Here is a 14,775-nt window from a genome sequence, read left to right as displayed (position 1 = left end):
CAGGTATTGATCCCTGTTTGATACCCTAAGTATCACTGCAGATAAAGTAAAAGACAGCAGTATCTCTGTTGAATGGATTTCCATTTCCTTCATCATGACAAAAAGATGTACTCTGTATGATATTGTTGAAAATGTCAGTGCTGAAAGAGAGTAAATGAGTAAAACAGAGCTGGATGAAGACATAAGAAAGATGGTAGACAATTATGAAAGTTCGGATATTAATGAAAGAACAGAGATTTCAATGTGATATCATCTTAATTTTTATTAATCTTTCAGTGCAGATTCTAAGTATTTCTGTTTTAATAAGAATATAATATTTACTATGTAAATATTATCAAGTATTCTTACAATATGATCCCATTTTGAGGTTTTAAAAAAATTTCATTGGACCAAAATCCTTAGAGAAAAAGACTTGCAATTGGTAAAGATTACTAATTAGGGTAAATATTCGGGTAGGAACAGCTCCTATCCTAGTGAGCTGTTATTTATAGCTGAGATATATATATGTACATATATATATATGTACATGTACATATACATATATTATATTTATACATATATATTATAAGTGTCTACAAATACAAAATTGATCTACAGATACTAAATCGATCCATGTCATGTTTATCTAAATCTATCTTTATTGATATTTGCCTGTTTATAGTTGGTGATGACAATGGGCTGATATTTTTTGTGAAGTTTCAGAAAAAAAATCCGGAGAGTTTGGGATAGAAGTTTCCCATAAGAAAGATCTATTTTATTTTACTTTCCCTTTTTGCCATAATAAATTACTTTATTAGGGCATCAGAGAAGCATGTCAAATCCCAAGAGTTGGAACATGGCAAGTCTTCTGAAATGCTGCTCCTGTCCCCTGGTGTTTCAGAAAACTGTGATCCAGAGTCCAAACATGAAACCAAGCTCATTACCTGGCCACTGTTCATCCTGTGAGCTCTGCACATTGAACTCACTGTCGGTGTTCAGCCTAAATGAATGTATGGGCATATATTTGTTCTTGTGCTCACATTGTTCATGTCCCTCCCTACGTTTGTTTCTGTCTTAATTAATCTTTCCTTGGCAATGGTAACCAGACCTTAGATTACATCTCACTATGAAATCTACGGCACTATTCATCATTCCCTGTCTCTACTGGAAGTGTTTTCCCACCATACCCTGTGATTTAATTTATCCCATTCATTGCCACATGCCACTAGTGCTTGTCCACATCTCTGGTCAACAGACACTCACAGTTTCTTTCTCCTCATCATTGCTGTTAACTGAAAAATTCTCTCTTCATAACATTTAATCCTGATGTTCAAATTCTACTTTTATATTGTTATTTAGTTATTAAGCCATTCTCACTCTGAATAATCTAGTTCACTTTTCCTCAAATGATATCCCAATCATACTCTATTTACAAGAAAACTTTTCCCAATTTTATGTTATCCACTCATTTCACCAGCATTTTCTGCTAACTCAATTTAGGAAGCAGCTGACTGTTCCAAGATTCACCTTATTTACAACCTTTTCTCATGAATTGGCAGTCTGTATTCTAGAAATTATTTCGCAATTTTGGAAGGAGGCTTAGCTAGCCTAAGTGAATGTACTTTGAGTCATAGCATCTGTTTCCATTATTTAGGCATTCTTCAATAATATGTACTTGGCTATCTCCTCATACCTAATGCGTGCCAGTGTGCTTTTGGCACCTTCTGTTTGGTAAGGGAATAGGTTTCCTTTTTTGTTTGTTTGATGGGTGGGGCTTCTTTTTTTGTTGTTGCTTTTTAAAAATTCTTATAAAAATATTTTACATAAAGGGTTTCTTTCACCACTCTACCAAAGCTGTTCTTATCCAATGTGTGAGGGTGTGCAACAATGCTGTATTACAGAAATCCTCTCAATTCACTGCTCTTGACACTGGGTGTGTTAGTTGGATGCCATCTATCTCTCCCCTCATCCAGGTGTAGGCTTCAGCTCTCGCCAAGGTGATGAATGAACCAAAGTGATGTTCCTTTACTTAAAATAACAAAGCTACTTTCCATTTGGCCATCATTTCGAATAATAACTCATTTTCTTCTAAATTTCTATTTCTAACTGCTTGTCTAAAACAGTTTCCTTAATTTTCTTAGCAAAAACTAATTAAAAATGGATTTTTCAGCAATTATTCACTTTTTCCTTACATTTCCTGGCTTTTCAGATAGAGCTTTCATTGTTGACTAGTCATCTTAGAACCAGAACTGTCTCATTAAATACTGCATGGGCTGAAAGGACTTTATAGTTCTCATGTAACAGCAGGAAAATGGGGGGAGAACCCTCGTAATGAGAAATAGGGGTCTCCATGGAAATGAGGTCATGGAAATGGCATGAAAAATAATTCATTGGAGTGAGGAGGCTGCTAATACTCCTCAGATGTTTCTCATGACAGCTGACAAGTGCTACAAATGTTCTAAGAGCTGAGCTACAATATTAGATCATCTGTGGGAATACCCTCTTTTCACAAAACAAACAAAACGAGAAGTCAGCCTCCCACCAAGACAGTCTAGAGTCAGATGAATCACCTCCACAGCTGACTTCACAGCATGAACCAGAAGACAACATAAACTATTATGCAGAGAATATGAGTAAACTGAAAACTACATAATAATAACTAGTTACCCTTGAAAACACTGGTAATATGAGGGCACCTTTTGTTTTCCCCAGGAAAAGATACAATTAAAAAACTTTAAAGAAGTAAAATAAAAAAACCCAAAACCAAAACCAACCAAAGAAAAAAAAATCCAGATTTTTCTATTAGTTAAAATGAACTATGCTGTTATAAATATGTCAATTCTTTGTGAATCACAATCAGATTTAAGAACATTAATGTTGTCTACATTCTGGTGTAGATGTGGTATACCTAAGTATCAGTGTAAGACATTCAGCCTTTGTCTTATGAGTGTCTGGCACTACTGTAATCTTCTGACAAATAGGAAGTGTACTGGAGAGGGGCTGAATCTGGCAAAGCATCATATATGTCTAAAACATACTTTAGAAGCAGAGGTCTGCTTCCTAGGGGTTCGAGATGCTGTATATTACAGGATGCTGTATAAGAATTGAGTCTTTTGGGACACTTCAGATTTTAGAAATTCTGTTCCTTATGCAATTTAACAAACACACACAGAAAAAAAAGTAAGAAAGTACATGAAAACATACGGCAGAATTGGAAAGTTAGATCTAGGTCCAAATATGGGTATCCTCTTAGAATAACATATCACTCTTTTGCATATGACCTTGATTTTGAGAACTTCAACCTCTTGATGTGTAGATAATTCAATTTCTTGATAGAAACTTTTCATGGACATTTTGTTCTGTGGGTATATGAATATGTGGGAATATGAAACATATTCCAAGCAGTCATCAGAAAAATGCTTCTTGTGACAGCACTGCAAATTATTCTTCCCCTATATGTCTGTAGTTAAATTATGGGAAAGATGGTAGTGTGACAGCTCTGTGGGACTTGAAAATAACTGTCTGATACAGGTATTTGCAAAATTATCCTCAGATAAGTTTCTGCTTCTTCTGAGAGTGCAGAGGCAAAAGTTTAACTCTCATTAGGTGGGCCATTTCCCCACCATCTTCACAAGAAGGTTGTCAAAGCGCTCTTGTGGAATTCTCATTTCTGGTTTGAACATCCTTCCTTACAGTTTGGCAAATAGCATTTAGTCCACAAATTTTCACTCTATTACTTGTTTCTACTATATCACCACTAGTAATTACTGAGATTTTCTTCCTGCTTATCTCATGCCAATGATATACCCCAGGGAGTACCATACCCTGGATTTATATGTCACACACTGGCATTTGTGGTCTAGCATCTGTTTGTGCCTTACTAAACAACCCCCATTTAACTGCTTCCTTGAACAGTTGGAACTGTTACCAGAGCAATAGCTAGACCCACCAGTTTCAATGAATTTTACACCCTGTGAGAGCTGGAAGGCTCACTGGGAACAAAAATAAGCAAAAACCCAGCCTATTTTTCATGGCATGATAAGGCATGATGCCAGATCTATGAGACTCCCTTTTATGCTGGGAAACACGATATAATTTTTACTAGCTTTGTAGGAGACAGCTGTTAGGGTGGAAGGATAAGACCAAATCGACTATGCATTTTTTCTTAACTCTTCCATCTCTGGCTCTTCTTCTTCCCCAATCTTTGAGACACAGAGGATAGGCAGTGTTAAAGCTGGAAGAACAGATCCCGCAGAGCCACACCCTGTGTTCTCCTGGAGAAGGAGAATTTTAAGGTCAGGGCAGAAAACCTGACTCACCCCAAATGGCCAAGATTTATAATGCTTTATAATGCTTTATAATGCTTGTAATGCTGACATGGGTGCAATTTTCATATTGACATGTTTATAGATTTAAATGGTTTCCATTAATAAAAAAAAAGAAAGAAAAGAAAAAAGAAAAGAAAAGAAAAGAAAAGAAAAGAAAAGAAAAGAAAAGAAAAGAAAAGAAAAGAAAAGAAAAGAAAAGAAAAGAAAAGAAAAGAAAAGAAAAGAAAAGAAAAAGAATTTTTGCTCTACCTAAGGTAGCACCTTCACTTCTTCTGCAGAAATTAAAGGAAAACAACTCTGACACATCTTCTTTGAGGACCAGACATATACCCTGGAGATCTGGGGAGCAGATGACACACACTAGCATCAGGCAGGATTTACTGGCAGCTGCTCCTGTGACAGTCATCTCCTTCAGGACTTGCAGTCCCTTCTAAAGCTGCTTTCTCTTCTCTGCAAAGATTCCTTGCGCAGAAGTGTTGCCAACATTTCAAGAAACATTTGTGACATATAAGGGAGATATATGCACTAATTTCTACACAAGCAGATAATTAAAAGTGTTCTCTCCTGTCCCAGATGAGACAAGTTCTAGCACTTGTTATCTAAAGTCAGAGTTTTATAATAACCTTTTCTTATTTAAATAATATTCATATTTTTACATATTTACATATTGTGGATATGCTATATATATATTTCTAAAATAACTGTTCAAAAATGCACAGCCAGCACTGAAATATTGATGAGTCATTGTTCTTAGAAGGTACCTGTTTTACAAGTGGGAACACTTAGCATCTCTGACTGTGAGCATTTGTTCTTTAAATTGTAAAAAGAGCCTGCCTTCCATCTTAGACTGGACAAAAGCATGACTTTTTGTAGAATAAAAAAACTTAGGAAGCAATTTACCTGTGTTATTTGTGCAGTAGATGTTAATGACTTTCTGGGTTTAAAAAGAGGAAACCAAGAAATCAATTTATATATTTTTAAAGGCTAATAATTTTTTTTTTTTAATTTGGAGCTGTTGGTATATTTGATGTGCTGCCACTGTTAGACTAAACCAATTTATCCTCATCAAGTTAATCTGGGATCAACATAATTTTTCAGTAAAAACTTAATAGTCAGAAAGAAAGTTGCTATGGCACTGGTTTAAAATCAAGATACTTTTTTTGGGGCAAAACCAGACAAATAGGACTTGTAAGGAACTGCTTTGTCTGTAAAAGACAAATGCTGGACCACCACGCCAGTCCCAAATTTCTTTGAAAATTACTGGCTTAGCCAAGAAGGAAATCCTCCCTGCCATACTTCCAGCTAAATCAAAATACTTAGTTCAGAACTGATTTGATGAACAAAGCTGCATACCCTGTGATATACAGGAAATCAGATTAATGTACCAGAACGGTTTTTTATGCCTTCAAAGCTCCAAATTGAGTTCAAGAGTGGAGCCAGGATCAGTAGCCCAAGATTTGTTCATACAAAGAACTTATGGCCAGGCTGTCTCCCCAAAACTCCAATAACCACAGAGACTTCTTTTCCAGCCAGAAAGGTGGGGGCTGTGAGGAAAAATCACTGCATCAGGAGAGAAATTCTTCCCAGTTTCTGTGTCACTTTGGCCAGAGGAAGCATGCTGGAACCAGCCGTGTTCTCAGGGGGAGAGAGACAACAAGCTGAGACAGAAGGGCATGACAAGACAAAGGTGTGCAGGAGAGGTGGGAGCCTCCCAGCCCCCAGTGCTGCCAGGAGAGGATTCTCCTGGAGATGCACATGACTGATCTCTGCAGGGCTTTTCCTGCAGTCGAGATCTCTGTTTTCATCTTATCAATATACCTGCAATAAATCTTTCTGAACAGCCTGCAGCAGAACTGCCTCTACATCCCCTACGATAAGTGCCATGAAACATTTCTGCTGCCATGGAGCAATAAAGGTCCAGTGGGGCACGGGACTGGGGGATCAGTAATTCCTGTAATACTTTAATCTAACACCTACGTTTTCAGAGCTGTCCAGGCCTGTAACTGTGAAGATTCATGTGCCTGAACTTTTAGAGGAAAAAAGTGGCCAAATTGCTTCACAATTCTATCTGAGCTACATGGATCTTCAGGTTGTGTTTTCTTGTGGATTTATTAAAACAATTAAATACCTACGAGCAGCCTAACAATGAATAAATTGTATAGCAACCATGAAGGTTTCCTGATATTGCAACAATCTGCAATCAATTCTTCCATGTGATCAATTGATAAACAATATCACTCTCATACATATAAAAGATAAATGGCAGGATATGACCCTTTCCAGGTTGCAAGTTTTCTTTGAGTACAAGGATGGATGACCCCCATGTGGAGGCTTGCTCAGGTGACATTAAGACAAGGTGAAGGGAAAATCACACTACTGCAGCAGAGGTGTTCTCCTGGCACTGCTCCCCTGGTGTTATTCCAAACAGGAAGATGTGTTCTATTCTTGGTGCTGCTCCATCTGCATTGTGCAAGGACGTGGGCTTTAGGCTTTGACCTTAGCAGGTCTTATCATCCGAGTACAACCAGACAGGACCCTCACAAAATGCTTATTAGGATAAGCACATTCCCACTCCCTTCTGCTTGTGTGTTAGGATGTCAGATGGGGTGCCAGAGCCCCAGGGCAAGGCTTTAGCTGGGGCACAATAAACTCTGAATTCAGGCACAAAGCCAAGCCTGGGTGACAATGACACACACACAAGCACTACATCCCTTTTCATCTCAGCTCCATGCCTGCCTCTTGGAAAAACACCAGTTTGGATTAATTTCTTAGATCACTATTGTGTTCTTGCTTTTGGTGAGGAGAGATTTGGCCTAGTAGCTGCTTTTGGCCACTTCTGCAAACCCTCTCCTCAAAGTGATACTCTCTGGACTGCTACAGAAGCTTCATTCCAGAAGGCTAAATGTATGCCATTTGATTCTGCACATCCAGTTTCTAACAAATATTACATATTAATTTTTAAGCCTGACTAAATATTCAGATTTAAAAAATTAGATTTAGATTAGTATTCTGCACAATAAACTGTTTTAAAAGGCTTTGAATTATGAATATTTATAATGCTATTAATTTGTGCTGCTACTAGTATTTTTCTTTAATTGTTAATTATTACAACTAATGTGTTTGAATTATTCTAGGAATCTTTCCATTATTTTTTTCTGTAAATATTCATTCTTTCACTTGTACCTTCTAATTTAATGTTAGCATTAAAGACTGAAGTGAAACATGATTAGAGTCTTTTAAAGGAAAAAATAAAACCCCTCAAAGTTAACATTCTCTCTCCCCAAACACTAGCTTGCTGTGTTTTTTTTTTTTGTTTTTTTTTTTTTTTGTTTTTTTTTTTAAATCAGCTTAACACTAAGTGATACTCAGGTTTTTCACCCTGTAAGTAGGTTTTGCTATGGGTCATGCATTCAGAGATCTGCTGGCAGATAACAAAAAGAGCCAGACTGTGTGCTAGAAAATTCCATAAGGCATTAAAAAAGAAGCAATGCTCTCCACAAGCTGCTTCCTAGCAGCTCTTCCAGCTACAAGTAGTTACTGGGCACCCACCAGTGCTACCACTAGGTGTTTGCCCTTAGTCCAGTCTGTTAAAGATGGGGCGTGAGTTCAAATACAATAATCCTAATCCTAAAAAGAAAGAAGGAAGGAAGGAAGGAAGGAAGGAAGGAAGGAAGGAAGGAAAGAAAGAAAGAAAGAAAGAAAGAAAGAAAGAAAGAAAGAAAGAAAGAAAGAAAGAAAGAAAGAAAGAAAGAAAGAAAGAAAGAAAGAAAGAAAGAAAGAAAGAAAGAAAAAGAAAGAAAGAAAGAAAGAAAGAAAAATACCTTGCCCATCTGCCCATTGGAACACTATTACTCCTGAATACAAATACTTTCAAACTTCTCTTTCTTATCAGATTGAATCCTATTGAAATTGATGCTACAACCACCATTTTTAAAGTATGTGTAAGAAATTACTGTGCTATCTTTCCAGCAGTCAAATTGCCATCTTCCTTCCCTGGCCTTTTCACCTGTGTTTGAGATCTCAAAGTTTTAGACAGCCACATTAGGTCAAATGAGAGCATATTACTCAACAAATGATAGGAAGATAATATCATCAAAATAGTATCATTGTACTCTAGTTGAAGTGGAAGAATGTCACAGAATATCACAAATTATGGTACAGGAAAATGAACAGAAATGAACATTTGAGTAAGATGGCAGGAAAACAAAAAACCTTCTGTCAAAACCAGAGTCCCTTGGGATGTTTCACATTCACAAAATGCAGACCAGACTTTATATGTCAAGGATGCAAAAATATATCTCATGGGAGAAGCATCCACAACATCATTATATAGTGGTATATACTGCCAGCAGATTATACACCAGAACACTTCAGGGAAAAAGGAAAAACAGAGCTCTTGTAATTTGCTTGCTTGTATTAGTTTGGACACTGTCTTACCTGTGTTTCTCAATCTTCAGCACCTCAGAACCAGTTCCAGGCTGGCATCCCAATACAGGCTGTCACTTTCCTTTCTTGCTGGGGAAAGACCAGAAAGTTGCTTTGGGTGAGAAGCACTAAGCAAACAAGATTTGCCACAACTATTTGCCTTTATTGGCACCTACCTAAGTCTGGAAAAATCTAATCCTGTGATGTCATATATGTTACCATGATATGTCTGGAGAAGGAAGAAGGAAATGTAAGAAGGGATTTGGGAAAGAGAGCCAGGCTGCCGCTTATAGGAAGGAATAAGGCATTTTGGAAAAGATTGTAAGGGGTTTAAGTTGTGGTAAGGGATATTCTAATTAGACATTTAGGAAAGCATTCCAGCTGCAGAAATAGAGATGAGCAGTAGAATGGGCTGTCTGAGGATGTCATTAAAATAGAATTGATCTTACTTTTAAGCAGAAGTCAGAGTTAGCTGTCTCATTACATGGGTTTGCAATACAAGACTTGGGTATGCATCACCAGCCGTGCCTGAGCCCTGGTGCTGTCAAAATGCCACGAAGCTGGGGCAGGGAAGTGGGAGTCCACGTGTATCCTTGATTGACATGGGCACAGATGGGCACTGTTGCACTCTGACATTGAAAATACCAGTCATGAGCCTTCCTTTTCACTATTGCTTTCTGTAAACCTTTATCACAAAAAGGCAGAACCAAAATTAATTTACAAGGCTTTCAAAATAGAATTGACTAGAAGGAAAGCAATAAAATTTTCATTGTTCCAAACAACAGGAGTGTAGGATCATTTCTAACAAACCTAATGATCCTTAGCTAAATATTCATCAAGCTAATTAGCTTAATTTTAAAGTGACCTAAAACATATCTGAGTCTGGATCTCCAGTTATGATTTCAGTGTGATATTGAAGTCCTGAGGGGAAGATTAAATACTTGCACATAAAACTATGTGGACAAGTTTTACCCACTCTGATAAAGTTATCAAGACTAAAAAAAAAAAAGGTCTTATTCCACACTGGGATGAACTCCTCTAAAAGCTTTTCCTGAGAAAAAGAATGAAAGACAGAGAGACTGATTTTTATGTCATCTGAGAATCATCAGTTGAGAGCAAAGCTCACTGCAAGGTCTTGCACATCACAGAGAAGTGCATGGGTGTGAGAGTTTCACTGATTTGGTCTGCCCTTCCCAGACTCTACACAGAGCAAAAGTGTTTGAGTACAACCAAGTAACGTGGGGAATCCAAGTACAAACTTATTTGAACCAGAAGACCAAAGACTTGAGCCCTGTTCTACCAAGCCTCAGATGAGTGTTTCTTCCCTTAGGCTCTCGTGGATTCGGGGTTTCCTTTGATGTCCACCCCTGCACTCACCACTTTTCCTTTCCTCTCATCTTCCCCATGTGTGCCTACCTTTTATCTACCCTGTTCTCCTGGAACTGGTGCCTAAAAGCTGCATCAGGTATTATTTATGGCAAGGTCCCCCTTTTTTACAAAATAGAATCTTTTTGTAAAATACCAGTTACATCCTATCAATGTGATAACTTTAGCTGTTCAGAAGTATTTAAATAGCTGGGTAGATAACCCTGAAGTGCCCCATACACACACTCACACTGCATGCCTTCTGCTGTTCCAGCACAGTGACCGCTGCTAGGTAGATCTAGTTCAAAGTCATCTCATCAATCACCTTAAAAGCCATGAAAACTAATTTCTAAACTAAAGCATTTTCAATTCATCTTTCATGTGTCATCAAGATACTTTGAGTTGAAATTTCTTATTATCTGTCTCTTACCTCCCACCCCTGCAATCACAGTACTCATCACTCAGAGAGATAGCAGCAGAAGGCTACATTTTTATAAAACTATTTTTTTTTTCAAGATCACTCTCATTAAGAAGTCAATGGAAGAGACATAGCTGAAACCATGGTAAAACAATTTGAAAATTCAGTCCTGTGTGTGAATTTAACCATATAAATGAAAAGACTGAGGAAATAAATCCTGAAAAACAAGAAGATGGAAAATAGTTTAAAAATTACGTATATGTTAAAAAATTGTGTAAAAATATGTTTTAATAAGCAGTTCATGTCTTATAATAAGCAGTTTTTCTAACTGACCTGGCTTTAGGGACTTCAGACCTATCAGCATCTTCACAGTACACTGTAGAAGATATTGTGCTTTGTCTTTTGCATAACTATAAAAAGCTTCAAAATGTTTGGAAGGGAATATATTACAAAAGGAGGATAATCTTTTAATGCTGAAAGCACAGTTAGCTAGAACTTTTCAGAGACTAGACCATGTTAGCTGTGTCTTTTTCTCAGCTAATAAAATAAAATAAAATAATAAGAATTAAAAAAATAAAAAAAAAAGGTCTGGATGTTGATAGTCCCAGTCCACAAAAGTGATACATTCCAGTTTTTAGCCTTTGGAAGGTCAGATCTGTGTCAAAACATTACAAGATGTTCCTGTTTTTTGACAGATTACTCATGCTTTCACACTATACCCAAGTTTTACATGGCACATAAAAATTTTAAAGGAATAAATTTTTGTGATTTGTCAACATTATGAAGCATTTTGGGGGAAAGTTTTTAATACCATAAAATTTTGTTTTCCTTCCTGCTTGGACTAAATTTTTGTTTCAGTTCTCTCACACATCAGTGCACCTCAATATCTTAGCAATTCAGACAAAATAGTAACAATTTTGTGTCTAAAGAGAATGGGATATATTTGATAACATGAGGTTTGGTAACCTCTCAGTAAGAAAAAAATCCAAACCTCTGGCATGATAATCCTGACTACAGAAAAGTCCAAACTACAGAAATTTAAAGCTCACTTAGTTTTGCAGGATTATAATTTATTTTAAAAGTGTCCATAGGTATAATAAATATACTTAGAAACTACAAACAGGAAAAATTACAAAGACATACTGGCTTCTCTTTGCATTTCATGTATCACCCTCTTTAAGATGGAAGTACCTATCCTCTATTATAAGGAATTTACATTTAATTCAGAGATTATAATGCTCTTCATAGATAAATGCAATCCCCTGAAGATGCAATTATGTCAATGAATAGTTCAACTGAGCAGCCTATGCTGATTCCCAGCACTGACCTGTCCTTTGTCTGGTAGAAAATCTTGCTTCTTCACAGAGTTAAAGCAATTTTTCACTTGGATCAATAGTTAATTTTTGGTTTAAGGTTAATTAGCCTTTTTTTCTTTTTTTTAAATCCCCCCCCCCACAAATTGAACCGAACAACATGGAACAAGGAAAGCCAGGAAGACATTTTCTGTAAGATTTCAGCTGAACATTGGTGCATTAAGTTTAGGCTGTTGGTGGGCTAAAACATTTCCTTTCTTTTTTTTTATGGCAAATATTTACTTTTGCAGTTGGAAAATACGTAGATGAACATGACTGTAAAGAATTATTGGACAAAATGCATGTGATATGAGTCTATGATATTTGTGGCAAGGATGCTGCTAAAATGTAAATTTCAATTTTAAACTTAATGTTAAGTTTCCTGGTAGTGCTCTGTAAATTATATTGCCTATCAAAAAGCAGCAAGTTTTGTAAATAGCTTTCCCAGATTCCTTTAAATAAGGAAAGCCTACTGCCCAACATAACAGAAAATCCTTTATTTTAAAGTGGAGATGGGGGAGAAATGCAAAATAGCATAGCATGCATTTGGGATGTTCGTACTTAAAAGGAAAATAGGCCAAAAAGAAAACCCTAAAAATGATAGAAACCATAAAATATAACTAATATGTAAAAAGACTAGGACTATCTTTAAAGCCCAGAAAATTTTCTGAAAATATTCCTAGGCTCTTTTATATTAGCTTAACATTTATCTTCTCATTTAAATTGATTTTAAAACTATTTTCAGTGATTTAATTACTGTTTAAATTTTTAAGAAGGTCAGATTTTTTTTTTTTTTTTTTTTTTTTTTTTTTTTTTTTTTTGTGTTTTTGCTGTCTTCCAGTATGCAGGAAGATTTAAAAGGAGTAGTAAAACATATTCTTTGCTACTTTGGATTTATTGATCAGTACAACTCATAGATAGTACCTGACAATGAAAAAACCCTCTCCAAAATATCTGTTATACCCCAGTGTGATACAAGCACTTCAGTAAAGCTGAAATTTACTCATTACTCATCCATTAATGAGACTACATATATTTTATTCTGAGGTGAATATCAGGACATCTCGCTGCTTGAGAGACAGCCCAGCTCACAGGGAAAAAAGGTACCTCAGTCTCCCTGCCAGCATCTCCCCTAAGATCCACCATGAATCACTAAGCTCCAAATGCTCCTGGCTGCCTCTGAGGGAGCTCCTGCTCTGTGGAACCTGCAGACTGTGCTGAAGTTCGCCAACACTGTGGGAAATCACAGAATCATTTAGGTTTTAAAGGACCTCTGAGATAACTGAGTCCAACCTTTGGCCAATCACCACCTTGTCAACCAGGCCATGGCACTAAATGCCACATCCAGTCATTTCTTGAACCATTCCAGGGAGGGAGACTCCACCTCCTCCTTGGGCAGCTCATTCCAGTGTTGAAATGTCCCACGGAGGGTGACAGCCAAATCTGTGGGAGGCTGGCAGCAAGGACACAGGACTCCTTGATGCACCCAAGGCTGAGGTGCAAGGACACCTGAGGGGTTGGCAATTTGGCAGGGAAGAAGGGGAGGGATCCAGAAAAGCTTTTAAGCAGCATCTCTTTGGACATCTGGGTGTTCTCTTTGGTCACTGGATCTATGACAAAAGCCAACTTGCACCTGTCTGATCTCAAGAATTTTTGTTGAATTAGATTGCACAGGCAGTGAGTACGGGGACTTACTGACATCAGGCATGTGAGCCCAATCTTAGAAACTACAAGACCTTAATTCACCTTTTACTTTGTCTTGTTTTAGAAAACAAAGTTTGAAGCAGCTTTCAAACCAGCAGGGTATTCAAAAACACGGTGATTTTCTTCAGGATATGTCCCTTTTCTCCCCAGCAGCACCTGAAGTGTCTTGGCCCTTCAGGAGGCTCAGTCAGTGCTTCCCAACCCAAAGGCTCTTCCTTAGGTGGCCTCACTGTCTATTTCCAAAATCATTTCTTCTAGAGATGAGACATTTTTAACACTCCCTAGCAGCACAATTTATCTCAACACTGCCCCTTTTTAACCCAGATTATTTTTATTCAGAGCAGTGTCAGTGTGATAGACAAGCATAACATTTTTGACAGGGCATGCAGTAGGGTCCCATGACAAAACTCCAGCTATGTTCCTCTTCTTAATGGAGTTCAATCAGTGCCATGTACAGTGTATCAGGCCTTCTCTACTGGCTACCAGCTTTTATCATGCACGTTTTAACTTGCTAATTACCCAATCCATATGTTACACATGCTCCTAAGCTTCAATTAGTAGCAGCACCGGTTCAGTTACTGCTGCATATTTTTCAATATTATGTTTGGACATTATTGGTGGGGTACAGTGGGGATTATTTCCAAACTAAGACACATTTGGGATCTACTTTTGTTCAGGTTGGTGCTATATTAAGAAAAGTTCTGGGCAATGAAAATCAGCAGAGAAATTCAATTCGCCATTCATTCATCCAGAAAGAAATTCAGCTGCTTAAACAAAAGTGTCTAGTTTCATTTGAGCTGCCCTCAAATGGAGCCATGAGCCCCAGGAGCACTCCTACTGAGTTTTGACCATTGATGGATGAAACCTTCATGTCCTCAGTAGAGCTCAGCAGAGCTGTACCACCTATAAGTGCACTGTTTAAAAACCTGGGTTATCAGAACAAGCCACAGTTCTGCTGTACTGCATCACACTGCTTGCCTTGGCTGGACACGGGGCTGGAGCTAAAGGTGCTCCAGATCTTCCTGGTTGGGAGTGCAAGGCCAGGCAGAATTCCTCAGGCTGCATATAAGAACGCTCAGCACCTGTGCTGGGAGAGCCGAGTGCTGCTGCTGGTGGATATTGTCAGTGGCAATGTTTTCCAGCTCTGTTACCTGGCACCTACAGACTGTACTGTGAACTTAGACACCCACACATAAAACCTTCA

Source organism: Cinclus cinclus, chromosome 2 (genome assembly GCF_963662255.1).
Source record: "Cinclus cinclus chromosome 2, bCinCin1.1, whole genome shotgun sequence".
NCBI lineage: Eukaryota > Metazoa > Chordata > Aves > Passeriformes > Cinclidae > Cinclus > Cinclus cinclus.
This window is presented reverse-complemented; position numbering follows the sequence as displayed.